Source organism: Nicotiana tomentosiformis, chromosome 4 (assembly GCF_000390325.3).
Source record: "Nicotiana tomentosiformis chromosome 4, ASM39032v3, whole genome shotgun sequence".
Classification (NCBI taxonomy): domain Eukaryota; kingdom Viridiplantae; phylum Streptophyta; class Magnoliopsida; order Solanales; family Solanaceae; genus Nicotiana; species Nicotiana tomentosiformis.
Genome location: NC_090815.1, coordinates 90,851,313 through 90,879,235, shown reverse-complemented (window position 1 = coordinate 90,879,235; position 27,923 = coordinate 90,851,313). Strand labels below are relative to the sequence as shown.

The following is a 27,923-nucleotide window of genomic DNA, read 5'->3' as shown; positions in this document are numbered from 1 at the left end:
AACTGTTTCTTTCAATTGAGTGCAACATATAGACTAGAACAAATTATTTACTAGGACGTGAGTATATATTGTTACTGATTTGGGTCAATTTATAATTTCGCCTCATCAAGAAATTCCCTTCAGCGCTTTGTTACTCGTTCCAATTTCTCTGATCCCTCTGCTGGTTTCCTCCTAGCCGCCAAACATGCAGTAAATACTCCTTCTCCTTCGCCTCTATTCTTTCTTCTTGTAAAACATGCGAATTGATCTGTGTTTCTTTGTATTGTAGGTGGATTCTTATGTGAAGAGTGGTATGGTAATAGGATTGGGCTCAGGTCATGCTTCTGCTTTGGCTATACAATATCTAGGTCAGCAACTTGGGGTTGGTGCTTATAAAAGATGTCACTGGCATACCCACGTAAGTTCAAATGTCTAATTACCTAAATGTCTTGATGCTGGTAGTACACTTATTACACACATGCTTCTTGGTTACAGTCCCTTTAACATAAAAAACTGTATTTTGCTTCGGCTGTTGTATTCCAATTATATGAAGATCATTTACTGCGATCACAAAAGGAAATATAAAGAAGGGAAACATGATACGATCATACAATTTGATTTTGGTTTGTGTTCGTTTCGAGTGTTTTCCTTGTTGTAGTTCATAGTATAGATTAATTTGCCTGTTGAATAGACATACTTCATGTATATTTTTTTCCTTATCCCGTTTTACTTCATTTTCCTTTTAGGTTCTGTTTGGTGTGTAGGAAATGCTTTATCTCGAAAAATCATTTGTGGATCATTTCCAGTAAAAAGGGCAGCCCAGTGCACTAAACTCCTGCTATGCGCGGGTCCGGGGAAGGGACTGACCGCAAGGGTCTATTGTATGCAACCTTACACTGTATTTCTGCAAGAGGTTGTTTCCACGGCTTGAACCCGTGACCTTCTAGTCACATGACAACAACTTTACCAGTTACGCCAGAGCTCTACGGAGGGAATTTGGGGTCATGACAAGTTGGTATCAGAGCTCTAGGTTCATAAGTGTTATGAGTCACAAGCAGGTTTAGTAGAGTCTCGCGGATCGGTACAGAGACGTCTGTACTTATCTTCAGGAGGCTATGGAACTGTTAGGAAAATATTCACTTCTTTGATTCATTATCGTGCGCAATTGTTAACTTAAAAATTTTAAACCATTGTCTTTCTATTCTCTCACAAATGGTGAGGACACACACAATTGGATCCGAGGATCAGACACCCATGCCCCCTGCTGGAGCCGCAAGAGGCCGGGGTCAGGGCAGAGGCCGAGCCAGGGGCCAAGGAAGACCACGTGGTGCAGCCAGGGCACCTGTACGAGCTGCTGCAGAGGAGCCACCAGTAGCTCCAGTTGGAGAGCAGGCACCTGAGACGCCTGTTACTACCCCTGCACTTCAGGAGACTCTTGCCCAGTTTTTGAGCATGTTTGGCACTCTAGCTCAGGCAGGGTTGATTCCATTTGCTCCTGCCACATCTCAAGCCGGGGCAGGAGCACAGACTCCCACCGCTCGTACCCCAAAGCTACGGGCCCAGGTTGACCATGCCCTAGAGGTTATACTAGTGCAGCCAGTTGTCCCAGTTCGGCCCGAGGCTAGGGCAGCAGTTTCAGAGGGGGCGGGGGGGGGGAGCAACTCATGCTCGAGAGGTACAATAAGTACCACCCTCCCACATTCTGCGGTTTAGCTTCAGAGGATGCTCAGGGGTTTCTTGACGAATGTCATCGTATCCTCCGTACTATGGGTATTGTGGATTCTAGTGGGGTTTCTTTCACGACATTCCAGCTTAGAGGAGCGGCTTACCAGTGGTGGCGAGCATACGAGTTGGATAGTCCGGCTGAGGCAGCTTCACTCACTTGGACTAAATTTTCAGAGATGTTCTTGATGGAGTATGCTCCTTAGAGACTTAGAGATGCATTGCACGCATCGTTTGAGCAGCTGCGCCAAGTTTCTATGACTGTATCAGAATATGCGGCCCGATTTAGTGATTTGGCTAGGGATGCACCAGCCGTAGTTGCTACTGTTCGAGAGCGGGTTCGTCGATTTATTGAGGGGCTCCACCCTAGTATCAGATTCAGTATGGCCCGAGAACTGGAGATGGATATCACATACCAACAGGCGGTGTCAATTGCTAAGAGATTGGAGGGTATGTGAACTCAAGAGAGAGAAGAGAGGAAAGCTAAGAGACCTCAGGATTTGGGCACATATAACAATTCTCGTGCCCCAGCTGCAGCCCGTCATGATAGAGGCTATGTGAGTCGTCCTATTCATTCAGCACTTCCAGCTTCCAGTGGTATTCCGGCTACTCCCAGACCTCAGGTTCTATATTATGCACTGCCGGTGTCTATTGTACCTCCTGTACGGGGTGCTTTTAGTGGGTAGTCTAGTCGATCAAGCCCGAGCCAGTCCCAGCAGCCACGTCCTCCGATGGCTTGTTTTGAGTGTGGTGACACTCATCATATCATGAGGGATTGCCCCAGACTTAGGAGGAGTGCACCTCCATAAATTTCTCAGGCCCCACCTATTCCACAGGACCCTCAGGCTTCTCAGGCCATGATCACTGCACCAGTTGCTACTCCACCTGCACAGCTAGTTAGAGGTGGAGGTCGGACAGGTAGAGGTCGCCCTAGAGGGGGAGTCCAGGCCAGATATTATGCCCTTCCTGTTAGGACGGAGGCAGTTGCATCTAATTCCATTATCACAGGTATTATTCCGGTCTGTCATAGAGATGCATCAGTCTTTTTTGATCGAGGCTCCACTTATTCTTATGTGTCATCTTATTTTGCCCCGTATTTGGACGTATCCCATGATTCTTTGAGTTCTTATGTTTATGTATCTACACCCGTGGGTGAATATATTATTGTGGATAGCGTGTATCGGTCGTGTTTAATTGCTATCAGTTATTTAGAGAGCAGAGCTGATTTATTATTGCTCAGTATGGTGGATTTCGATATTATTTTGGGCATGGACTGGTTGTCTCCCTATCACGCTATCCTTGATTGTTACGCCAAGAAGGTGACGTTGGCTATGCCAGGTCTACCGCGGCTAAAGTGGAGAGGTACCTTGGATCATGTTCCTAGCAGAGTTGTTTCATTTCTTAAAGCTCAATGAATGGTTGAGAAGGGGTGTGATGCGTATCTAGCCTATGTGAGAGATGTTAGTGTTGGTACTCCTACCGTGGAGTCAGTTCCTGTAGTAAGGGATTTTCCTAATGTATTTCCCGCGGATCTTTCGGGTATGCCACCCGACAAAGATATTGACTTTGGTATTGATTTGTTATCGGGCACTCAGCCCATTTTTATTCCACCATATTTTATGGCCCCAGCAGAATTGAAGAAATTAAAGAAGTAGTTACAGGAGCTGCTTGATAAGGGTTTTGTTCGGCCCAGTGTATCGCCTTGATGTACTCCTGTCTTATTTGTGAAGAAGAAGGATGGTTCAATGCGGATGTATATTGATTACCACCAGTTGAACAAGGTTACAGTGAAGAACAGGTATCCATTGCCATGTATTGATGACCTATTTGATCAGCTTCAGGGTGCCAGAGTGTTCTCTAAGACCGACTTGCGTTCAGGCTATCATCAGTTGAAGATTAGGGAACCAGATATCCCGAAGACTGCTTTCAGGACTCGGTATGGTCATTACAAGTTCCTTGTGATGTCTTTCGGGCGGACCAACGTCCAACAACATTTATGCATTTGATGAATAGAGTATTTCAGCCCTATCTTGACTCCTTCATCATTTTATTTATTGACGACATTCTGGTGTATTCCTGGAGCTGGAGGATCATGAGCAGCACTTGAGGACTATGCTTTAGACTTTGAGATAAAAGAAGTTATATGCAAAATTTTCAAAGTGTGAATTCTGGCTTGATTCAGTGGGATTTTTGGGTCATATAGTTTCGTGCGAGGGGATCAAGGTAGATCTGAAGAATATTGAAGCAGTACAGAGTTGGTCCAAACTGTCCTCAGCTACGAAGATCCGGAGTTTCCTTGGTTTGGCAGGGTATTATCGCCGATTTGTAGAGGGTTTCTCTTCTATTGCTGCACTTATGACCAAATTGACCCAGAAGGGTGCTCCGTTCAGGTGGACTGAGGAATATGAAGAGAGCTTTCTAAAGCTCAAGACAGCTTTGACTACAGCCCCAGTATTGGTATTGCCTACAGGTTTAGGGTCTTATACTGTGCATTGTGATGCATCACGCATTGGTCTCGGTGCAGTGTTGATGTAAAATGGTAGGGTGATTGCCTATGCGTCCAGACAGTTAAAGGTATATGAGAAGAATTATCCAGTCCATGACCTTGAGTTAGCAGCTATTATTCACGCCTTGAATATTTGGCGGAATTATTTGTACGGTGTCCATTGTGAGGTCTACACCGATCACCTGAGTCTACAACATCTGTTTAAACAGAAGGATCTTAATTTGCGGCAACGGAGATGGTTGGAGTTGCTTAAGGATTATGATGTCAGCATTCTCTATCATCCTAGAAAGGCCAATGTAGTGGCCGATTCCTTGTGTAGTAAGGCGGAGAGTTTGGGCAGCTTAGCTTATCTACCGGTAGCAGAAAGGCCTTTAGCCTTGGATGTTCAGGCGTTGGCCAAGCAGTTTGTCTGATTGGATATTTCTGAGCTGAGCAGAGTTTTGGCTTGTGTGGTTTCTCAGTCTTCTCTTTATGATCGTATCCATGAGTGTCAGTATGATGTCCCCCATCTGCTTGTCCTTAAGGGCACAGTTCAACACGGTGATGCCAAAGAAGTCACTATTAGAATGACGGTGTATTACGGATGCAGGCAAGCTACGTGTACCCAATATAGATGACTTGCGTGAGTTGATTCTCTAGGAGGCTCACAGTTCGCGGTACTCCATTCATCTGGGTGCTTCAAAGATATATCAGAACTTGAGACAACACTATTGGTGGAGGCGGATGAAGAAAGAGATAGTGGAATATGTAGCTCGGTGCCTAAATTACCAGCAGGTGAAGTATGAGCATCAACGACCGGGTGGATTGCTTCAGAATTTGGATATTCCAGAATGGAAATGGGAGCGGATCACTATGGATTTCGTTGTTGGGCTCCCACGGACTCGGAGGAAGTTCGATGCAGTTTGGGTGATTGTGGATAGATTAACCAAGTCAGCTCATTTCATTCCTATGGTTACTACTTACTCTTCGGAGCAGCTGGCTCAGGTTTACATTCGCGAGATTGTTAGGCTTCATGGCGTACTGGTATCTATCATCTCTGACCGGGGTACATAGTTTACATCACGGTTCTGGAGGGCCGTACATCGTAAGTTGGGTACTCGGGTAGAGTTGAGTGAAACATTTCACCCTCAGACGGACAGACAATCATAGCGTACTGTCCAGATATTGGAGGATATGCTTCGTGCGTGTGTGATAGATTTTTGGGGTGCTTGGGACCAATTCTTACCACTTGCGGAGTTTGCCTGCAACAACAACTACCAATCGAGCATTCAGATGGCTCCGTATGAGGCCTTCTATGCTAGGTGGTATCGGTCTCCAGTGGTTTGGTTCGAGCCGGGCGAAGCTAGACTATTGGGTACGAACTTGGTTCAAGATGCTTTGGAAAAGGTTAAATTGATTCAGGATCGGCTTCGTACAGCTCAATCTAGATAAAAGCGTTATGCGGATCGAAAGGTTTGTGATGTTGCATTCATGGCTGGTGAACGGGTCTTGCTCCGGGTTTTTCCTATGAAGGGAGTAATGATGTTCGGAAAGAAGGGCAAGTTGAGCCCTATGTATATTGGGCCTTTTGAGATTCTTGAAAGAATTGGAGAGGTGGCTTATAGACTTGCACTACCACCTAATCTCTCTGTAGTTCATCCAGTGTTCCATGGTTCCATGCTTCAAAAGTATCACGGCGATCCATCTCATGTGTTAGACTTCAGCTCAGTCCAGTTGGATAAGGATCTATCTTTTGTCGAGGAACCAATGGTCATTTTGGACAGACAGGTTAGAAAGTTGAGATCGAAGAGCATTGCCTCAGTAAAAGTACAGTGGATGGGTCATCCGATCGAGGAGGCAACTTGGGAGACCGATCATGATGTGCACAACTGTTATCCTCATCTATTCACCACTCCAGGTGTAATCCTAAACCCGTTCGAGGAATAACGTTTGTTTAAGAGAGGGAGGATGTAACGACCCGGCCTGTCATTTTAAAAGTTGTAGCCCTATTCCCATATTTACTACTCATTCTATGCTTTATAACTGTTATGTGACTTGTCGGGGTATTCAGTTCGGGTCCGGAGAGATTTCGAAATGAATTGAGACACTTAGTCTCAAGGTTAAAAGCTTAAGTTGAAAATATTGATCGGATGTTGACTTATGTGAAAAAGACCCAGGAATAGAATTTTGATGATTCCAATAGCTCCATATGGTGATTCTGGACTTAGGAGCGTGTCCGAAAATGTTTTTGGAAGTCCGTAGTGGAATTATGCTTGAAATGACGAAAGTTGAATTTTTGGGAAGTTTGACCGAGGAGTTGACTTTTTGATATCGGGATCGAAATCCAGTTCTGAAAATTTTCATAGCTCTGTTATGTCATTTATGACTTGTGTGCAAAATTTGAGGTCAATCGGACTTGATTTGATAGGTTTCGGCATCAAATGTAGAAATTAAAAATTCTTAAGTTCCTTAAACTTGAATTGGGGTATGATTCGTGGTTTTAGCGTTGTTTTATGTGATTTGAGGTTTCAACTAGACTTTTTGGTGTATTTGGTTGAGGTCCTGAGGGCCTCGGGTGAGTTCCGGATGGTTAACGGATCAATTTTGGACTTTGCATTCCAGCTGAAGAATGTTGGTTTTCTGTCACTGATTTCCTTCTACGCGATCGCACGAGAATGTCTGTGATCGCGTAGGCTAAGTTGGAGCAGTGTTATAAGGTCTGGGTGTTGAAACGCATGCGGTGAGATAAGGGTGGCTTGATACGCGTGGCTAGTAGGGAAACTACTAGAAGTCATGCAGTGTGATAAGGGTGGCTAAAACGCGGGATGCTATTTCGGGAAAAATATTTTCTTTAAAATTATATGTGAAGGCTCCCGCGGTGATATAAGAAAATGAGATAATGTGAATTTATTTATTATTCGGGACTGCGAGGCGGTACCTAGGGAGTGACCTTGTTGATATTTATTTATGGCTGCATTTGCCTTTGATTATTATTGTGATTTTTCTTGTTATTACTTGATTCATCCCCATTGTCATTTATTGTTATTATATTGTTAAACATTTCACCATATCTTTTATTATTTCCAGTAGGGCCTGACCTGACCTCGTCTCTACTCTACTGAGGTTAGGCTTGGCACTTACTGGGTACCACTGTGGTGTAGTCATACTACGCTTCTGTACATCTTTGTATGTAGAACCAGGTAATTCCTACTAGCCCAAATATCAGTGAGCTACCTGTGTATGGAAACTTCAAGGTATATCTGCCAGCATCCGCAGACTCCGGAGTCCCGTTCTATCCTTATTATGTTGCTTCTTTATTATTTTTAGACTCTGATATATAGAGACATTGAGAAAAAATTCTTAGAAGCTTGTGACTTATTCCTACCGGGTTTTGGGAGTTGTAATTATGTGAATTGCAGATTTATTTATTTTAGATTTCTATTGTTATTCCGCATTGATAGGATTACCTAGTCTTAGAGACTAGGTGCTATCACGACATCTTACTGAGGGAATTTGGGGCCGTGACAGCGCGCCGAGCAGAATTGAGCCCGAGCCATCCCGGGAAGTCACCCGCAGAAATGAACCGGTCACGGAAAGGCCGAATGAAAATGAATCGGGGACTAACCCCGAGATCATAAAGATGCTCGAGGAGCTGACAAAACGGGTAGAATCGGGAGAGAAGAAAATCGAATCCAATGACAAAAAGGTGGAAACCTACAATTCCACGGTCGACCAAATCCTAGGAGCACCGCTGATATTAAAAGGCCTGGATTCTAAGAAGTTTGTTCAAAAACCTTTTCCTCCGAGTGCAGCTCCGAAGCCGATCCCTAAGAAGTTCCGCATGCCCGAGATTCCTAAGTACAACGGAATAACTGACCCAAATGAGCATGTGACCTCCTACACGTGCGCCATCAAAGGGAATGACTTGGAGGATGATGTGATCGAGTCAGTCCTGCTGAAAATGTTCGGGGAAGCTCTGTCAAAGGGAGCTATGATATGGTATCATAACCTACCTCCTAATTCTATTGACTCGTTTACTATGCTTGCAGATTCCTTCGTAAAAGAACACGCCGGGGCTATCAAGGTCGAGACCGGAAAGTCAGACCTTTTCAAAATAAAATAGAGGGATAATGAGAAGCTCAGAGAATTTGTGCCCCGGTTACAATTGGAACAGATGGTCCTTCCTCCGGTCGTGGACGATTGGGCCGTTTAGGCCTTCACCCAAGGACTCAATGTTCGAAGCTCATTGTCTTTACAACAGTTGAAACAAAATCTGGTAGAATATCCACATGTTACTTGAGCCAACGTGTATACCCGATATCAATCAAAAATCAGGGTCGAAGATGATCAGCTTGGGGCCCCTTCCGGGTCCGTTTATCCCGTGAGAGCCGTCGACGGAGTCAAGAGAGACGTTGGCCATGAACCAAGATCAAACAGGGATCGGTATCAGCCATACAATGGAGACCAAAGAAGCAGTGGGTCTCGGTGAAACACTATGAGAAGTGAAAGGAGGAGTGATCGAGGTCAGAACAATTGAGGATGCGTGAGCAAATATAGTTTCGACAGGACCATCGGGCCTAAGGAAGCGCCAAGGTTACCGGAGTACAATTTTAATATCAACGCCGCCACCATTGTATCTTCCATCGGACACATCAAATACACTAAATGGACCCGCCCTCTACAGTCTGATCCAGCCCAAAGGGATCCTAACCTAATATGAAAATATCATGGCACTCACGGCCACAGAACAGAGGATTGCCGACAATTAAGAGAGGAAGTAGCCAAGCTATTCAACAACGGACATCTCCGAGAGTTCCTGAGCGATCGAGCCAAGAATCATTTCAGGATTAGAGATTCTAATAAATAGATCATGCAGGAAGAACCTCATCACGTCATTAACATGATCATCGGTGGGGTCGACGTTCCGCAGGGGCCGATGCTAAAGCGGACCAAAGTATCCATCACAAAGGAAAAATGGACTCGAGATTACGTGCCAGAGGGAACCTTGCCTTTCAACGATGAGGACACTGAAGGGATCGTGCAGCCCCACAATGATGCACTGGTAATATCTTTACTCATAATTAAATCTTGAGTTAAGCGTGTGTTAACTAATCTAGGTAGCTCAGCCAACATCATCAGATCGAGGGTCGTGGAACAACTCGGTCTACAATATCAATTCATGACTGGAGTCCGATTTCTAAACGGATTCAACATGGCATGTGAGACCACTAAAGGAGAGATAACATTACCGGTGAACGTCACCGGGATCATTCAGGAAGCCAAGTTCTATGTAATCGAAGGAGATCTGAGGTACAATGCTTTATTTGGGAGGCCATGGATCCACAACATGAGGGCAGTACCCTCAACTCTGCACCAAGTGTTGAAATCCCTAATGCCAGGAGGGATAACAATAATTTACGTAGAACAACTGACCGCAAAGGAGATGTTCGTGGTCGACGAGGTGGTCCCGATATCCGTACTAACCAACGTCTAGTAAATCGGAAGTTTGTAAAAAAATCAATGGAGGTTTATATTGACGATATGTTGGTTAAGTCCCTGCGAGCAGAGGACCATTTGAAGCATTTGCAGGAAACCTTCGACATATTAAAGAAATACAATATGAAGCTGAACCCAGAAAAATGTGCATTTGGAGTCGGATTAGGAAAATTTCTCGGATTCATGGTGTCCAACCGGGGGATCAAAATCAATCCTGATAAAATCAAGGCCATAGAGAACATTACCGTAGTGGACATTATCAAGGCCGTACAAAGGTTAACTGGACGCATAGCCACTTTGGGTCGATTTATCTCGAGGTCCTCCGACGAGAGCCACCGGTTCTTCTCACTGTTGAAGAAGAAGAATAACTTCTCATGGACTCCGGAGTGCCAGCAAGCCTTGGAGGAACTCAAATGGTACCTCTCGAGCCCACCTTTGCTTCACACTCCGAAGGCAGACGAACAAATGTACCTATACTTAGCAGTATCCGAGGTGGAGGTAAGTGGAGTCCTGCTCCGGGAAGAAGAAGGTATGCAATTTCCTATCTATTATGTTAGCAGAACTCTAAGCGAGGCCGAAACTAGGTATCCTCACCTAGAAAAATGGGCGTTCGCTTTGCTAAGCGCCTCTAGGAAGCTAAGACCATACTTTCAATGTCACCCCATATGTGTTGTAACTACTTACCCATTGAGGAACATAATGCATAAACCCGAGCTCTCGGGATGACTGATAAATGGGCCGTGTAAATCAGCGGATAGGATATCGAATATCGACCCCGGACCGCCATCAAATCTCAAATTTTGGCAGACTTCGTGGCCGACTTTACGCCGGCCCTAATACCCGAGGAAGAAATAGAGTTATTGTTGAACTCAGGGACTTTTTCGGGAATCTGGACCCTCTTTACGGATGGTGCCTCAAACGCAAAGGGGTCCAGACTTGGCATTGTATTGAAGTCACTGACAGGTAATGTAGTTAGACAATCTATTAGAACTGTAAAATTGACTAACAACGAGACCGAGTATGAGGCCATGATTGCAGGTCTCGAACTGGCTAAACGCTTGGGGGCAAAGATGATCGAGGCTAAGTGCGACTCCCTCCTTGTGGTGAACCAAGTTAATGGGATGTGTGAAGTCAGAGAGGAGCGAATGCAAATATACCTGGATAAACTACAAGTGACGCTACGATGAATATAAATTATTCATATAATTTCATATGCAAAAAATAAGTTTAAAAAAAAAATGAATAATGATATCCTATCCTCGCATATTTTCTAACAAATCTTGTAGGAAGAAGAAATTATAAAAAAGAAGGAAAGAGTCTAAAAGAAAAGAGAATCTTCATATTCACAAATGTGGAATATACACATGGACTTATGGAAAGAGATAATTAGAGATGAAAAGGAGCATAGTTGCATATGTGGAATCTATATACGCAAGGTCACATTCGCATACATGGAACCTACATTTGCAAGACTAACTCATGAAGTCAAGAGTAAAGCACAAGTTCCATAGTCGCATATATGGAATCTACGTACACAAAGGTCACTTCGCATACATGGATTTCACATTCGCAAAAGTGAAACATGACAAAAACTACTAATTTTTTCCTATAAATAGCAAGCTCTCTTTGTATAAGAAAATCCAATCTTTGTAAGACAAGAACTAGTCTTGGTCTTTCTTTCTTTGTAGTAAAAATACTTAGTCTTTTAAATATTTCTAGTCTTCTAAATATCTTTTGTAGCTTTTCTTACTCCATAATGGAGTAATCTCTTTTCGTTAGGATAGTTGATGAACCTTGACATATTTTATAATACTATCTCAGTTTTTATATATTCTTGCCTTGCAACTTTTTATTTATATTTTGTGCTGAAATGATGGTTTTTAATTACTCTATTATCACTTCTATATATTTTATTTCTAAGTTATTCATATATTTTTTTTGTAATTCTCGGGGAGCAAAATTAATATATAATAACTGATGAATAAAATAGTAGAGTGAAAATAATTTTTCAGTAAACTATTATTTCAAGTCATTAATCTTGCTTGCCTCAGTTTTAAGTCTCACGGAGGAATTGTTATAGGCAAGATTATTGATATTTAGTAATAATATTCTCACGAAGTTTTTACTTTCTTTTAGCACAAGTCAAGCAAGTAAAATATTTCGGTTTAAACGTCACCAGTCTTAAGTTGATTAATTAACATAATTCTCACAGAGTGTTATTAATTGATTATTGTTTAGTGAGCAAAATATATTTGTATTAGATATAAGCAATTATTCTTTAGATAAATAAATGTAGAAATTGATATTTTATTATAGTAATATTATCAAGTGAATTCAATGATTCCCAACTCTTTTTTAAAATTATAAATCTTCTAAAAGTTATTTGTTTTGTTTAAGTAATTCACAAGTTTTAAACCTCACTCACTTTTCATCAATTTGATTCTCTCAAATAGTAGTTAAAATATTACAAATCTGTAGCATCGATTATCCAAGAAATTCCAATACACATTGACCTCATCCAATTTTTGGCGCCATTGTCGGGGATTAGCATACATCTACTTCAGATTAAATATTTTGTTACTAATTTGAGTACTTATTATTATAATTATTGTTAAGTTATTATTTTTATTTATTTTTCCAAAAAACATTTAGTTGTTATTTAGTAATACTACTACAATAGTTCGTACTTTTTTATCTAGTTCTATTATTATTTTAGGAACTACTTTAATTTTCAAAAAAAAATAAAAAGGTTTTGCATTTCTTTTATTTAAAACTTTTGTGTAGTTTATGACCCACTCTTCTACAAAAAAGTTGGCTAGTTACGATCCAGAAATTGAAAAATCTCTTCGATTGTGCAGTAAAGGACAAACATCATCTTCTCAAAGCATAGCTCGTGAAGGAATAGAGAATCAGGGAGTAGAAGACATTCAACCACCAGTCCATGTATAGGATCAGTTTGATGAAGTAGCACCAAGGCCAGCAAGCAGAATCCTAAGGGATTATGTTAGACCTGACCGCTTCAACTGTGAATCTAGTGTCAGAAAACCCCCAGTGGCAGCCAACAACTTTGAAATCAAGACAGGCCTGATTCAAACGATTCAACAGTCTTGCATCTTTACTGGAGACGCAAGTGAAGATCCACACAGTCATTTAATTGACTTTTTGGAACTTGTTGAAACATCTAAGTATAATGGAGTACCTCATGAAGCTATCAAGTTAAGGCTATTTCCTTTTTCTTTAAAAGGAGATGCCAAACCTGGTTGCGAAGTTTGCCACAAGGTTCCATTACCACATGGGACCAAATGACTCAGAAATTTTTAAACAAATATTTTTCCCCCGCTAAAACCACAAAGTTAAGACAAGACATCTCTAATTTCTTGCAGACTGACACTGAGTCAATTTATCAAGCTTGGGAAAGATTAAAAGCAATGTTAAGAAAATGCCCACACCATGACATTACTAAACATATGCAATTGTATATTTTTTATCATGGGTTAAAACCATCTTCTAGAAATGTGATTGATGCAGCTGCAGAAGGTTCTGTAATGGGAAAAACTACGGAAGAGGCATTACAATTGTTGAACGAGATTTTTGAGAATGCCATCCAATGGTCATCTGAGCATGTAATCATCAAGAAGGCTGCTATGGTAAATCAAGTTAATGCTTTAAATACACTAACACAATAAATTATTTCTTTGGAACAAAAGTTTGAATCTTTTCAGGTGAATACACAATAACCAAGCCAATCTGAGGCTTGTGACATGTGTGGAGGAAACCATCTGAACAATGAATGTCAAACAAGCAATCATAATGACGAACAAGTCCATTCTATCGGTTAAAAACTGTCCCCTTTTGGGATTCCAATGGCATAAAAGTATCCAGGATTTCAATAGAGCAATCCAAATGGTGCAGAGAACTCTCAAAGCTTCAGTAAAAGTGCAGTGGAGAGGCCAGCTAGTCGGAGAAGCTACTTGGGAGATAAGCGGGAGATGCGGAGCAAATATCCACACTTATTTAAGGCTCCAGGTATAATTCTAAACCCGTTCGAGGACGAACGTTGTAAGAGGGGGAGAATATAATAATCCGACTGGTCATTTTGAGTATTACAACCCTTGTTTCCTCATTTACTGCTTAATTTATACTTTATAGTTTTTATGTGACTCGCCGGGGTGATTGGTTTGGGTTCGGTGAGGTTTTTTAATGAATTAAAACACTTAGTTCCAACATTTAAAGCTTAGGTTAAAATAGTGACTAGATGTTGACTTATGTGTAAAAGACCTCGGATTTGAATTTTGATGGTTCCGTTAGCTCCGTTGGGTGATTTTGAACTTAGGAGCGTGTCCGAATTGTGATTTGGAGGTCTATAGCGGAATTACGCTTAAAATGACGAAAGTTGCATTTTTGGGAAGTTTGACCGAGGGGTTGACTTTTTGATATCACGATTGGAATTCGATTCAGAAAATTAGAATAGGTCCGTTATGTCATTTATGACTTGTGTGCAAAATATGAGGTCAATCGGACTTGATTTGATAGGTTTCGGCGTTGAAAGTAAAATTGAAAGTTCTTAGTTTCATTAGGCTAGAATTGTGGTATGATTCATGGTTTTAGCGTTGTTTGAGGTAATTTGAGGGTTCGACTAATTTCGTATGATGTTATGGGACTTGATGGTATGTTTGGTTGAGGTTCCGGGGGCCTCGGGTGAGTTTCAGATGGGTGACAGATCATTTTTGGACTTGGCTTGTTGGTGAAGAGTGCTGGTGTATTTTTCTGCTTTCCTCTTATGCGTTCGCGAGGAGGGTCTCGCGTTCGCAAAATGTACTTGGAGGTGGATGAGAAATTGTTCTTCGCGTTCGCTAAGGTTTGGACAGTGAATGCATCACGAACGTGAGAAGGGCGACGCCTTTGTGAAGAAGAGAGAAGGCAGCTGGGGATCCCGTGCATTTGGCCTTCGCGTTCGCGTAGAGGTTGTCGCATTTGCGAAGTGAGGGGCCAGCGAAGCTTCGTGTTCACGAGGCTTGGGATGCGTTCACGAAGGGTTATGAGGGGCAGTCAGATTGTTCTACGTGAATGCGAGGATGGGGTCGCGTTCGCGTTGAAGGCATATCTGGGCAGAATTAAAAGATCCATAACGAGGGTTTTGAGTTCATAACACAAAATTGAATTGGGAGCTCGGTAGAAGGCAGTTTTTGGAGAGATTCTTGCGTGGGTATTTGGGGTAAGTGATTCCTAGCTAGTTTTGGTTAATTTCCATGATTATGCTTCTGATTCCATCATCTAATGGGGGAATTAAGTTGAAAAATTTAGAAAACCCTTTTGATTTAATTTGAAGATTTGAGGGTCGAGTTGATGTCAGAATTAAGTAAAATTGGTACGGTTAGCTTATGGTTAAATGGGATTTTGGATTTATAACTTTTGTCGGGTTCCGAAATGTGGTCCCCACAGGCAATATTTGGGCTGAAATTTTGGATTTGATGGAAAAATTATATTTTCTTATGGAATTAATGCCTATATTTTTTATTGACTGAATCAGATTATTTGTGGCTAGATTCGAGGCGTTTGGAGGCCGATTCGCGAGGCAAAGGGATTGCAGAATAAAGAATTACATGGTTTGAGGTAAGTAACAGTTAAATTTGGTCCCGAGGGTATGTAAACCCAGATTATGTGTTATGTGATTGGTTCTGAGGTGACGCACATGCTAGGTGATAGGCGTGTGGGCGTGCACCGTAGGAATTGTATCTTGGTCAATTCCATGGAACTGTGTAGTTGAATAATCTGTTGATATCCGTACATTTTCCACGTAGTTAGAGAAATTAATCTATAAATCATGTTTAAACTATTTGTTGACATTGTTGGGACCCATAGAGGTCATGTACATGTTGAATTATTTGCTAAATTGATTACTCGCATATTTCATCTCAGTCTCTCTTATTCATTATTGATGCATCATATCTTTACTGTTGGGCTGCTTATCATGATTTCGGAGAGCCCGAGAGCCTAGAGAGGTTGATGATTGAGTGAGGCCGAGGGCCTAATTATGAGGATTTTTATGGGATCAGGCTACACGCCGCAACATGTTTTGTTGATTTATGCCATGGTTGGCTTGTTGTAGCTCTTGGGCTCAAGGAGCCCCTCCGGAGTCTGTACACATCCCCAGTGAGTGCAAGTACCTACTGAGTGTGAATGCCGAGTGCTGAGTAATTGAGAGGAATGAGTGGGTGTGAGGAAAGAGTGTTTGTGAGGTTGGAGTGAATGGGAGGACTGAGTGACTGTTGCTTTGAGAGGATGCATTGTTTTCATTATTTTTGCACTTCAACTATCATATATCACTTTTTTAGAAATTTCTGAGAGATACTATTTTTCGTTTCATTTGAACTTGATATGAAATTACTGTTGGGGGCTCAAATGTTGAGCTTGAAAGTATGCATACCTTCTTATGTTGAAAATTACTGTAATTGGACTTAGCTGTGAAGCTCGTCACTACTTTCAGTTCTTTATTTAGTATTGTTATCTCATGAGTTGGTTGTACTCATACTATACCCTGCACTTCGTGTGCAGATCCAGGTACTTCCGGACACAATGGGTGTTGATTCTTTCGCACAATTGATTTTCCTGAGATTCAGAGGTAGCTGTCGTGTTTCGCAGACCTTGTCTCTCTTTCCCTATCTACTTGTTTACTGTATTTGGTTTTAGACTATTATAGATCATATTTTTCATACTTGTAATGTATAGATGCTCATGTACTAAGTGACACCGGGTTTTGGGAGTGTATTTATATCCAGTATTTGTGGGATTTTCTCTTAAACTTAGTTATTAAGTTTTTCGTATTTAAAAGAAATTATGGGTTATTGATTTTGTCAGCTTGCCTAGTATTAAGGTAGGCGTCATCACGACGGGTGAGATATCAGGTCGTGACAAGTTGGAATCAGAGACTAGGTTACATAGGTCTCACGAGTCATGAGCAGGTTTAGTCGAGTCTTGCGGATTGGTACAGAGATGTCTTTACTTATCTTCGAGACGCTGCCGAACCCTTAGGAAAATTTCACCTTCTTGTATTCAGTCGTGCGAATTTGTTGATTCCGGAAACTAAATCTCTGTTATTCTATTCTCTCATAGATGGTGAGGACACGTACTACCAGATCAGATGGTTAGACACCAGTGCCACCAGTTAGGACCGCAAGAGGCCGGGTCCGAGGTAGAGGTCGCGGTGCAGCTCATACAGCAGTTGGAGCAGCACCTGTAGCACCACCAGTTGCTCCAGCTTAGCAGCAGACTCCAAATATAGCTGAGCCGACAGGACTAGCTCAGGCACTAGCTGTGTCCATTGTGATTCCAGGCCTTTAGGAGGCTCTGGCCTAGATATTGATAGTTTGTACTGGCCTTACTCAGGTAGTTTCGGCTCAGGCCGCACCTGCCACTTCTCAGGACAGGGGAGGTACTCATACCCTTATTGCCTGTACTCCAGATTAGGTAGTGTAGGGACTTCAAATATCGGGGGCACAACCAGCCCTGCTAGTTGCAGCTACTCCGGCTCCGGTAGTCCCTGTTATGGCAGATGATGAGCAGAGGAGACTTGAGAGATTTGGAAGGCTTCGACCTCCATCATTTAGCGGTGCTGAGTTAGAGGATACTCAGGGTTTTCTGGATAAGTGCCAGCGGATGCTTCGGACAGCGGGTATTCTGGAGACCAATGGGGTCTCGTTCACTACTTTTCAGTTTTCTAGGGCTGCCTTCAGATGGTGGGAGGCTTATGAAAGGTGCAGGCCGATCGGTGCAGTACAACTTACATGACAGGAGTTCTCCGTTATCTTTTGGAGAAGTTTGTGTTGCAGTCCCGCAGAGAGGAGCTAAGCAGACAGTTTGAGCAGTTACATCAGGATGGTATGTCTGTGACGCAGTACGAGATGAGATTTTTTGAGTTGGCTTCTCAAGAAGTTTGGTTGGTTCCCAATGATAGGGAAAGGATTAGGAGATTCATTGATGGCCTCACATATCAGCTGCGGTTACTTATGACTCGGGAGAGGGTATCTGGTGCTACGTTTGATGAGGTAGTTGACATTGCTAGGCAGATAGAGATGGTCCGTATCCAGGAGCATGGCGAGAGGGAGGCCAAGAGGCCTTGTGGACCAGGTGATTTCGGTCGTGTTCCTTCAGGGGGTCAGTTTTACCACGACAGGGGTCGTCCTTACAGACACGCTCAGACGGGTCATCCAGTTCACCGTGGTGCATCTTCCGGCCATGGTTCATATAGTTCTCATCAGGGTCAGTCATCTCTCAATGCCCTTCAAGCCCAGAGTTCGTCCTGTGGCCCTTAAGTTCAGGGTTCATTTGCACCGGGTGCTTCTAGTAGTTATTCTGGTTCTCGAGGCCCGATTCAGTCTTCACCACCACAAGTACCGGGGAGTTGCTTTGAGTGCGGGGGAGTTTGGGCATATGTGGAGGTAGTGCCCTCGTCGCTCGGGAGGTCCAGTGCAGTAGAGATGTCAGACTACGACTTCAGCACCAGTTACTTCGCTACCCGCCCAACCAGCTAGGGGTCACCCAAGAGGGGGAGGCCGATCAGGTGGAGGTCAGGCTCGATTCTATGCTTTTACTGCTCGATTCTATATTATTTAACCATGGTTCTACTTATTCGTATGTATCATCGTACTTTACTCATTATCTGGATATGCCCTGTGAGTCCTTAGTTTCACCTATTCGTGTATCTACGCCGGTGGGCGATACTATTATTGTGGACCGTGTATATCGGTCTTGTGTGGTAACTATTGGGGGACTGGAGAATAGAGTTGATCTTTTATTGCTCAGTATGATTGATTTCGATGTAATTTTGGGTATGGATTGGTTGTCTCCATGTTATGCTATTCTGGACTGTCATGCAAAAATCGTGACATTAGCAATGCCAAGGTTGCCGAAGGTTGAATGGAGAGGTCTTCTAGACTATGTTCCCAACATGATAATTTCTTATTTGAAGGCCCAACATATGGTTGGAAAGGGATGTTTGTCATATTTGGCCTTTGTGAGAGATGTTGACGCATATACTCCTACTATTTATTCAGTACCGGTAGTGCGAGACTTTCCAGATGTATTTCCTATAAATCTGTCGGGTATGCCACCCGACAGGGATATTGATTTCGGTATTGACTTGGTGCCGGGCACTCAGTCCATTACTATTCCTCCATATCGTATGGCCCTAGCCGAGTTGAAAGAATTGAAAGAGCAACTTCAGGAACTCCTTGATAAGGGGTTTATTAGGCCTAGTGTGTCACCTTGGGGTGCACCGGTTCTGTTTGTGAAAAAGAAAGATGGTACCATGCAGATGTGCATCGATTACAGGCAGTTGAACGAAGTTACACTCAAGAATAAATATCCTTTGCCGCATATTGATGATTTATTTGACCAACTTCAGGGAGCGAGGGTATTCTCCAAAATTAATTTGAGATCTGGATGTCACCAGTTGAAAATTTGGGATTCAGACATTCTAAATACGATATTCAAGACTCGTTATGGCCACTATGAATTTTTTGTGATGTTTTTTCGGCTAACCAATGCCCCGGCAACATTTATGCACTTGATGAATAGTGTATTCCAGCCATATCTTGATTCATTTGTCATAGTATTTATTGATGATATTCTGGTGTACTCACGTAGCCAGGAGGAGCATGCACAACACTTGGGTATTGTATCGCAGAGGCTGAGAGAGGAGAAACTATATGCCAAATTCTCTAAGTGTGAATTCTGGCTCAGTTCAGTGTCATTCTTGGGGCACATAGTGTCCAGTGAAGGAATTAAGTTGGTTTCGAAGAAAATGGAGACAGTTAAGAGTTGGCCTAGGCCATCTTCGGCTACTGAGATTCAGAGTTTTTTTGGCTTGGCTGGTTATTATTGTCGCTTTGTGGAGGGTTTCTCATCTATTGCATCGCCTTTGACTAAATTGACCCCGAAAGGTGCTCCGTTCAGGTGGTCGGATGAGTGTGAAGAGAGCTTTCAGAAGCTCAAGACAACTTTGACTTCAACCCCAGTATTGGTGTTGCCTATAGGTTCAGGTCTTATACTGTATATTATGACGCGTCACGTATTGGCCTCGGCGCAGTGCTAATGCAAGACGGTAGGGTGATTGCCTATGCGTTCAGATAGTTAAAGGTATATAAGAAGAATTATCCGGTCCATGACCTTGAGTTAGCAGATATTGTTTATGCCTTGAAGATTTGGCGGCATTATTTGTACGGTGTCCATTGTGAGGTTTATACCGATCACCGGAGTCTACATCATCTGTTTAAACAAAAGGATCTTAATTTGCGACAGCGAAGGTGGTTGGAGTTTCTTAAGGATTATGACATCACCATTCTCTATCATCCCGGAAAGGCCAGTGTGGTGGCCGATGTCTTGAGTCGTAAGACGGAGAGTTTAGGCAGCTTAGCATACTTACCGGTAGCAGAGAGGCCTTTAGCCTTGGATGTTCAGGCCTTGGCCAACCAGTTTGTCAGATCTGATATTTCCGAGATGAGTTGAGTTTTGGCTTGCGTGATTTCTCACTCTTCTCCTTATGATCGTATCAGAGAATGTCAGTATGATAACCCCCATCTACTTGTCATTAAGGACACGGTTCAGCACGGCGATGCCAAGTAAGTCACTATTGGGGATGATAGTGTATTACGGATGCAGGGCAGGCTGTGTGTGCCTAAAGTAAATGGTTTGCGTGAGTTGATTCTCCAGGAAGCTCACAGTTCGCGGTACTCCATTCATCCAGGTGCCGCGAAGATGTATCAGGATTTGAGGCAGCCCTATTGGTGGAGGTGAATGAAGAAAAATATAGTTGGTTTTGTAGCTCGGTGTTTAAATTGTCAACAGGTAAAGTACGAGCATAAGAGACCGGGGGGATTGCTTCAGAGACTTGAAATTCCGGAGTGGAAGTAGGAGCGTATTGCCATGGACTTCGTAGTTGGGCTCCCATGGACTTTGAGGAAGTTCGATGTTGTTTGGGTGATTGTAGATCGGCTTACTAAGTTTGCACATTTTATTCCAGTCGATACTACTTATTCTTCGGAGTGGTTGGCTGAGATTTATATCCGCGAGATTATTCGCCTACACGGTGTGCCAGTCTCCATAATTTCAGAACGGGGCACGTAGTTTACATCACAGTTTTGGAGAGCAGTACAACGAGAATTAGGTACACAGGTTCAACTGAGTACAACATTTCACCCTCAGACGGACGCCCAGTCCGAGTGCATTATTCAGATATTGGAAGATATGCTACGCGCTTGTGTTATAGATTTTGGAGGTTCTTGGGATCAGTTTCTACCACTTGCAGAGTTTGCCTATAATAATAGCTACCATTCGAGCATTTAGATGGCTCTGTATGAGGCTTTATATGGGAGACAGTGTCGGTCTCCGATGGGTTGGTTTGAGCCGGACGAGGCTAGACTATTGGGTACTGATTTAGTTCAGGATTCTTTGGAAAAGGTCAAATTGATTCAGGAGCGGCTTCGCACGGCGCAGTCTAGATAGAAGAGTTATGCCGACAGAAAGGTCTGTGACGTTGCTTACATGTTTGGGGAGAAGGTTCTTACTCAAGATTTCACCCATGAAAGGTGTGTTGAGGTTCGGAAAGAAGGCAAAGTTGAGCCCTCGGTATATTGGACCTTTTGAAACACTTAAGAAGAATGGAGAGGTGGATTATAAACTTGCTTTGCCGTCTAGTTTATCGAGTTTTCATCCAGTGTTTCATGTATCTATGCTCCGAAAGTATGTCGGGGATCCGACTCATATTTTGGATTTCAGCACAGTGCAGTTGGATGGTAATTTGACTTATGATCAAAGAACATAGCTTCAGTGAAAGTGCAGTGGAGAGGTCAGCCAGTCGGAGAAGCTACTTGGGAGATAAGCGGGAGATACGGAGCAAATATCCACACTTATTTAAGGCTCCAGGTATAATTCTAAACCCATTCGAGGATGAACGTTTGTTTAAAATGGGTAGAATGTAACGACCCGATAGGTCGTTTTGAGTATTACTACCTTTGTTTCTCCATTTACTGCTCAATTTATGCTTTATAGTTGTTATGTGACTTGCCGGGGTGATTGGTTTGGGTCCGGTGAGGTTTTTGGAATGAATTGGAACACTTAGTTCCAAGGTTTAAAGCTTAGGTTAAAATAGTGACCGGATGTTGACTTATGTGTAAACGACATCAGATTTGAATTTTAATGGTGCCGTTCGCTCCGTTGGGTGATTTTAGACTTAGGAGCGTGTCCGGATGGTGATTTGGAGGTCTGTAGTGGAATTACGCTTGAAATGACGAAAGTTGCATTTTTGGGAAGTTTGACGGAGGGGTTGACTTTTTGATATCAGGGTCGGAATCCGATTCTAAAAATTAGAATAGGTATGTTATGTCATTTATGACTTGTGTACAAAATTTGAGGTCAATCGGACTTGATTTGATAGATTTCGGCATTGAAAGTAGATGTTGAAAGTTCTTAGTTTCATTAGGCTTGAATTGGGGTATGATTCATGATTTTAGCATTGTTTGATGTGGTTTGAGGATTTGAATAAGTGCGTATGATATTATGGGACTTGATGGTATGTTTGGTTGAGGTCTTGGGGGCCTCAGGTGAGTTTCGAATGGGTGACAGATCATTTTTGGACTTGGCTTGGTGGCTGAAGACTCCTGGTGTATTTTTCTGGTTTCCTCTTATGCGTTCGCGAGGAGGGTCTCGCATTCGTGAAGTGTACCTGGAGGCGGATGAGAAATTATTCTTCCCATTCACGAAGGTTTGGACAGTGAATGCATCGCGAACGCGAGAAGGGCGACGCGTTGGCGAAGAAGAGATGAGGCAGCTGGGGACCTCGTGTATTTGGCCTACGCATTCGTGTAGGGGTTGTCGTGTTCGCGAAGTGAGGGGTCAGCGAAGCTTTGCATTCACGAGGCTTGGGATGCGTTCACGAAGGGTTATGAGGGGCAGTCAGATTGTTCTACGTGAAGGCGAGGATGGGGTCGCGTTCGCGATGAAGGCATATCCGGGCAGAATTAAAAGATACAAAACGAGGGTTTTGAGTTCATAACACAAAATTGAATTGGGAGCTCGGTCGAAGGCGATTTTTGGAGAGATTCTTGCGTGAGTGTTTGGGGTAAGTGATTCCTATCTAGTTTTGGTTAATTTTCATGATTATGCATTTGATTCCATCATCTAAAGGGTGAATTAAGTTGAATAATTTAGAAAACCCTCTTGGTTTAATTTGAAGATTTGAGGGTCGAGTTGGTGTCAGAATTAAGTAAAATTGGTATGGTTAGATTCGTGGTTGAATGGAATTTCGGATTTTGTAACTTTTGTCGGGTTCCGAGATGTGGACCCCACGGCGAATTTTGGGTGAAATTTCGGATTTTGATGGAAAATTTATATTTTCTTATGGAATTAATGCCTATAATTTTTATTGACTGAATCAGATTATTTGTGGCTAGATTCAAGGAATTTGGAGGCCGATTCGTGAGGCAAAGGCATTGCAGAATAAAGAATTACACGGTTTGAGGTAAGTAACAGTTCTAAATTTGGTCCTGAGGGTATGAAACCCTGGATTATATGTTATGTGATTGGTTTTGAGGTGACACACATGCTAGGTGACGGGCGTGTGGGTGTACACCATAGGAATTGTGACTTGGTCAATTCCATGGAACTGTGTAGTTGAATAATTTGTTGATATCCATACATTTTTCCATGTATTTAGAGAAATTAATCTATAAATCATGTTTAAACTATGTGTTGACATTGTTGGGACCCATAGAGGTCGTGATCATGTTGAATTATCTGCTAGATTGTTGTTTCATACTCAGTCACGATTTTTACTCGCATATTACATCTCAGTCTCTCTTATTCATTATTGATGCATCATATCTTTGCTATTGGGCTGCTTATCATGATTTCTGAGAGTCCGAGAGACTGGAAAAGTTGATGACTGAGTGAGGCCGAGGGCCTAATTGTGAGGATATTTTTGGGATTAGGTTGCACGCCGCAACATATTTTCTTGATTTATGCCATGATTGGCTTGTTATAGCTCTTGGGCTGAAGGAGACCATCCAGAGTCTGTACATATCCCTAGTGAGCGCAGGTACTTATTGGGTGCGAGTGCCGAGTGCCGAGTGATTGAGAAGAATGAGTGACTGTGAGAAAAATGTGTTTGTGAGGTTGGAGTCAATGGGATGACTGAGTGACTGTTGCTTTGAGAGGATGCATTGTTTTCATTATTTTTGTACTTCAGCTATCATATATCACTGTCTTGGAAATTTCTGAGAGATACTATTTTCTGTTTCATTTGAACAAGATATGAAATTACTGTTTGGAGCTTAAATGTTGAGCTTGAAAGCATGCCTACCTTCTTATGTTGGAAATTACTGTAATTGGACTTAGCTGTGAAGCTCGTCACTACTTTCAGTTCTTTATTTAGTATTGTTACCTGCTGAGTTGGTTGTACTCATACTACACCCTACACCTCGTGTGCAGATCCAGGTACTTCCGGACACAGTGGGTGTTGATTCTTTCAGACAATTGATTTTTTCGAGATTTAGAGGTAGCTGCCATGTTTCGCAGACCTTGTCTCTCTTTCCCTATCTCCGTGTTTACTGTATTTGATCTCAGACTATTATAGACCGTATTTTCCAGAGTTGTAATGTATAGATGCTCATGTACTTAGTGACACAGGATTTTGGGAGTGTATTTATATCCAGTAGTTGTAGGATTTTCTCTTAAACTTAATTATTATGTTTTCCGTATTTAAAAGAAATTGTGAGTTATTGATATTGTCGGCTTGCCTAGTATTGAGATAGGCGCCATCACGAAGGGTGAGATTTCGTGTCATGACAAATGAAGGAATGTCCCGATGAACCAATTATTTTGGGCAGACCATTTCTTGCCATAGGTAGAGCAATCATAGATGTTCATCAAGGACAATGAATTTTGAGAGTTGATGAAGAAAGGATCATTTTTTATATGCAAAAGATATTAAAATTTTCAGGAGATGAGACATCATCTTCGTGTTTTTCGATTGACATGCTTAATTATTTTACAGATGAATTCAGAGATGATCAATTAATTCCAGACTCAATGAAAAGATGTTTGGCCAAATGTGGCACCATACAAGACGATGATCCTATCATCAGAAGAGAAGCCAAAATACTAGAAAACGATTTTGAAGATGTGGAGATGCAACCAGAATAAGTTCAACCAAAAATTGAACTCAAAGTTCTCCCATCTTATTTAAAATATGTTTATCTTGATGAAGAATTATTTCATCTTCTCTTACTGCAGGACAAGAAGAAAAACTAATTGAAGTGTTGAAAGCACATAAAAAAGCCTTGGGGTGGACTATAGAAGATATCAAAGGGATTAATCCAGCTGTTTGTACGCACAAAATTATCATGGAGGATAGCTACAAACCAATAGTCCAGCCCCAAAGAAGATTGAATCCAGCAATGCAAGAAGTAATAAAAAAGGAAATTGTAAATCTTTTAGCGACAGGTATTATTTATCCCATTTCAGACAGCCCTTGGGTAAGCCTTGTTCAAGTAGTACCAAAGAAAGGAGGTATGATAGTTATAAAAAATAAAAATAATGAACTCATACATACAAGGACTGTCACGGTATGGAGAGTCTGTATTGATTACAGACGTCTCAATGATGCTACTAGAAAAGATCATTTTTCTTTATCATTTATTGATCAAATGTTAGAAAGAATTACATGATATGATTTTTACTGCTTTCTTGATGGCTATTCAGGGTATAAGCAAATACCAATTGCACCTGAAGATCAGGACAAGACAACTTTCACATGATCTCATGGAACATATGCCTATAGGTATGCAACGCCCCTGCTACATTTCAACATTGCATGTCAGCAATATTTTCTGACATGACTGAAAAATTTCTTGAAATTTTTATGGATGATTTTACACTCTTTGGCAAAATATTTGAGGACTGTCTTCACCACTTGACCTTAGTCCTTAAGAGATGTGAAGAGACAAACTTAATTCTTAATTAGAAAAAATGTCATTTTATGGTTATTGAGGGAATTGTTTTAGGACATAAAATCACTGCTAAAGGGATAAAAGTTGATAAGGCTAAAATTGATCTTATAGCAGGATTACCCCCTCCCACAACTGTTAAAGGCATTAGAAGCTTTTTAGGCCATGCATGTTTTTACAGACGGTTCATAAAAGACTTTTCAAAGATTTTAAAACCGTTGACTAACCTCTTGATGAAAGATATTAAGTTTGACTTTTCAGGTGATTGTTTGAAAGCATTTGAGACACTTAAGGAAAAGTTATCAACTGCTCTTATAGTTGTGTCCCTAGACTGGAATCAACCTTTTGAGGTCATTTGTGATTTTAGTGATACATCAGTTGGAGATGTTTTAGGCTAGAGAAAGGATAAGATCTTTCGACTTATTTACTATGCTAGTAGAATAATGAATGAGGCTCAACTAAATTATGCCGCAACAGAAAAAGAGTTACTAGCAGTAGTATTTGCTTTTTATAAGTTTCGAGCTTATTTGATAAGAACCAAGATCACTGTTTTTACTGATCATGCAGCTTTGAAATACCTCTTAGCAGAGAAAGATGCTCGACCTAGATTGTTAATATGCATTTTACTTCTACAAGAATTTGACCTTGAGATAAAGGACAAAAAAGGAATAGAGAATCAAGTGGCTGACCATTTGTCTAGATTAGAAAATTTTTCCCTCGAGTTTAGTGAGATAAAGGAAGAATTTCCTGATGAACACATTTTCTTAGTTAACTCAATTGTGACTCAACAACCCTAGTTTGCAGATATTGCAAACTACTTGGTTGGAAAGTGGACACCCCAAGATCTTTCTTACCAGCAAAGAAAAAAGCTTATATCTGATGCAAAGTATTATTTGTGGAATGAACCTTACTTGTTTAAAAATTATGCAGATAATATCATTAGAAGATGTGTGCCTGAAGAAGAGATGAATAAAATTTTATATCACTGTCATGATGGAGCAATTGGAGGTTATTATGCAGCAAATCAAACAACCTTTAAAGTTTTGGAAGTTGGATTTTTCTGGTCGACTCTCTTTAAAGATGCCCGAGCATATGTTGCAAAATATGACTGGTGTCAGAGAACAGGTAACATCACTAAGAGAGATGAGATGCCATTGCAATCAATACAGGTATGTGAAATATTTGATGTTTGGAAAATAGATTATATGGGTCCTTTTCCTTCTTCTCATTCTTTTGAATATATCCTTGTGGTTGTGGATTATGTGTCAAGATGGGTTGAAGCCATCCCCACAAGGAAAAATGATGCTCGAACTGTGTGTAATTTTCTCAAAAAAAATATTTTTACCAGATTTGGCACACTACAAGTTATCATTAGTGACTAAGGGACTCATTTTATAAATAGACAATTTTTTACTTTGCTGACAAAATATGGCGTGACTCATAAAATATGAACACCATATCATGCTCAAACTCAAGGGCAAGTTGAAGTTTTCAAACGTGAATTAAAAAGAATTCTTGAAAAAACGCCAATTGGAACATCTCCATATATATATTAGTCTTTAGGAAAGCTTGTCATTTGCCAGTTAAATTAGAACACAAATCCTTTTGGTCACTAAAAGCATTAAACTTTGAATTAGCCTCTACTGGTAAAAATAAATTTTTTCTGGTTAATGAGTTTGAAGAAATGAAAAAACAAAAAAATTGCATGACAATTTGATCCGACAAAAAAGTTTTAAAATTGGAGATCAAGTGCTTCTTTATAATAATCGACTCAGGCTATTCCCGGAAAAGTTAAAATCAAGGTGGACATGTCCTTACAATGTAACAAATGTTACTCCATATGGAGCAATTGAAATCCAACAGAATAATGGAGATGACAAATTTAAGGTAAATGGTCAAAGACTCAAATTGTACTTTTGAGGACATTTTGAGCAACATTCATCGGTCACTTTGATAGACTGATGAATTTCACAAGTAATAAGTCGAGCTGACGACGTTAAACTCAGAACTATACTGACATACCCGTAGCCATTGAGGGTGAAGCAATGGAGCCTTATAAGTCCAATATAGAATTAGTAATTAAATATTTAACCAATTAATCTGGTCAGTATCCAGGTTATTGTACAACCAGAGCATCTCATGAAGGCCTCTACAAAATCAGAGTAACCTACACAGGAGCAACTCCATGGTGATCGGCATGCCTAATTAACTAGTTAGTTAACCATTTAATGATTCAAGTC

The 27,923-nt window shown here is 41.5% G+C and overlaps 1 long non-coding RNA gene and 1 other non-coding gene across 3 annotated transcripts; one reads left to right on the top strand and one right to left on the bottom strand.

Moving 5' to 3' along the window:
• Nucleotides 1–3: 3 nt before the first annotated feature.
• Nucleotides 4–27,142, top strand: LOC104106776 (uncharacterized). Of its 2 annotated transcripts, XR_011415514.1 has the most exons (9): nt 4–189; nt 269–397; nt 12,541–13,708; nt 15,213–15,295; nt 16,238–16,304; nt 23,116–23,198; nt 24,167–24,233; nt 24,732–25,517; nt 26,614–27,142. It is a non-coding gene; the product is annotated as an uncharacterized lncRNA (long non-coding RNA). The 2 variants fall into 2 exon arrangements; XR_004509719.2 differs by lacking the exon at nt 23,116–23,198.
• LOC117279307 (small nucleolar RNA R71) lies at nt 13,033–13,139 on the bottom strand. The gene has a single exon (XR_004509720.1). It is a non-coding gene; the product is annotated as a small nucleolar RNA R71 (small nucleolar RNA).
• Nucleotides 27,143–27,923: the final 781 nt, after the last annotated feature.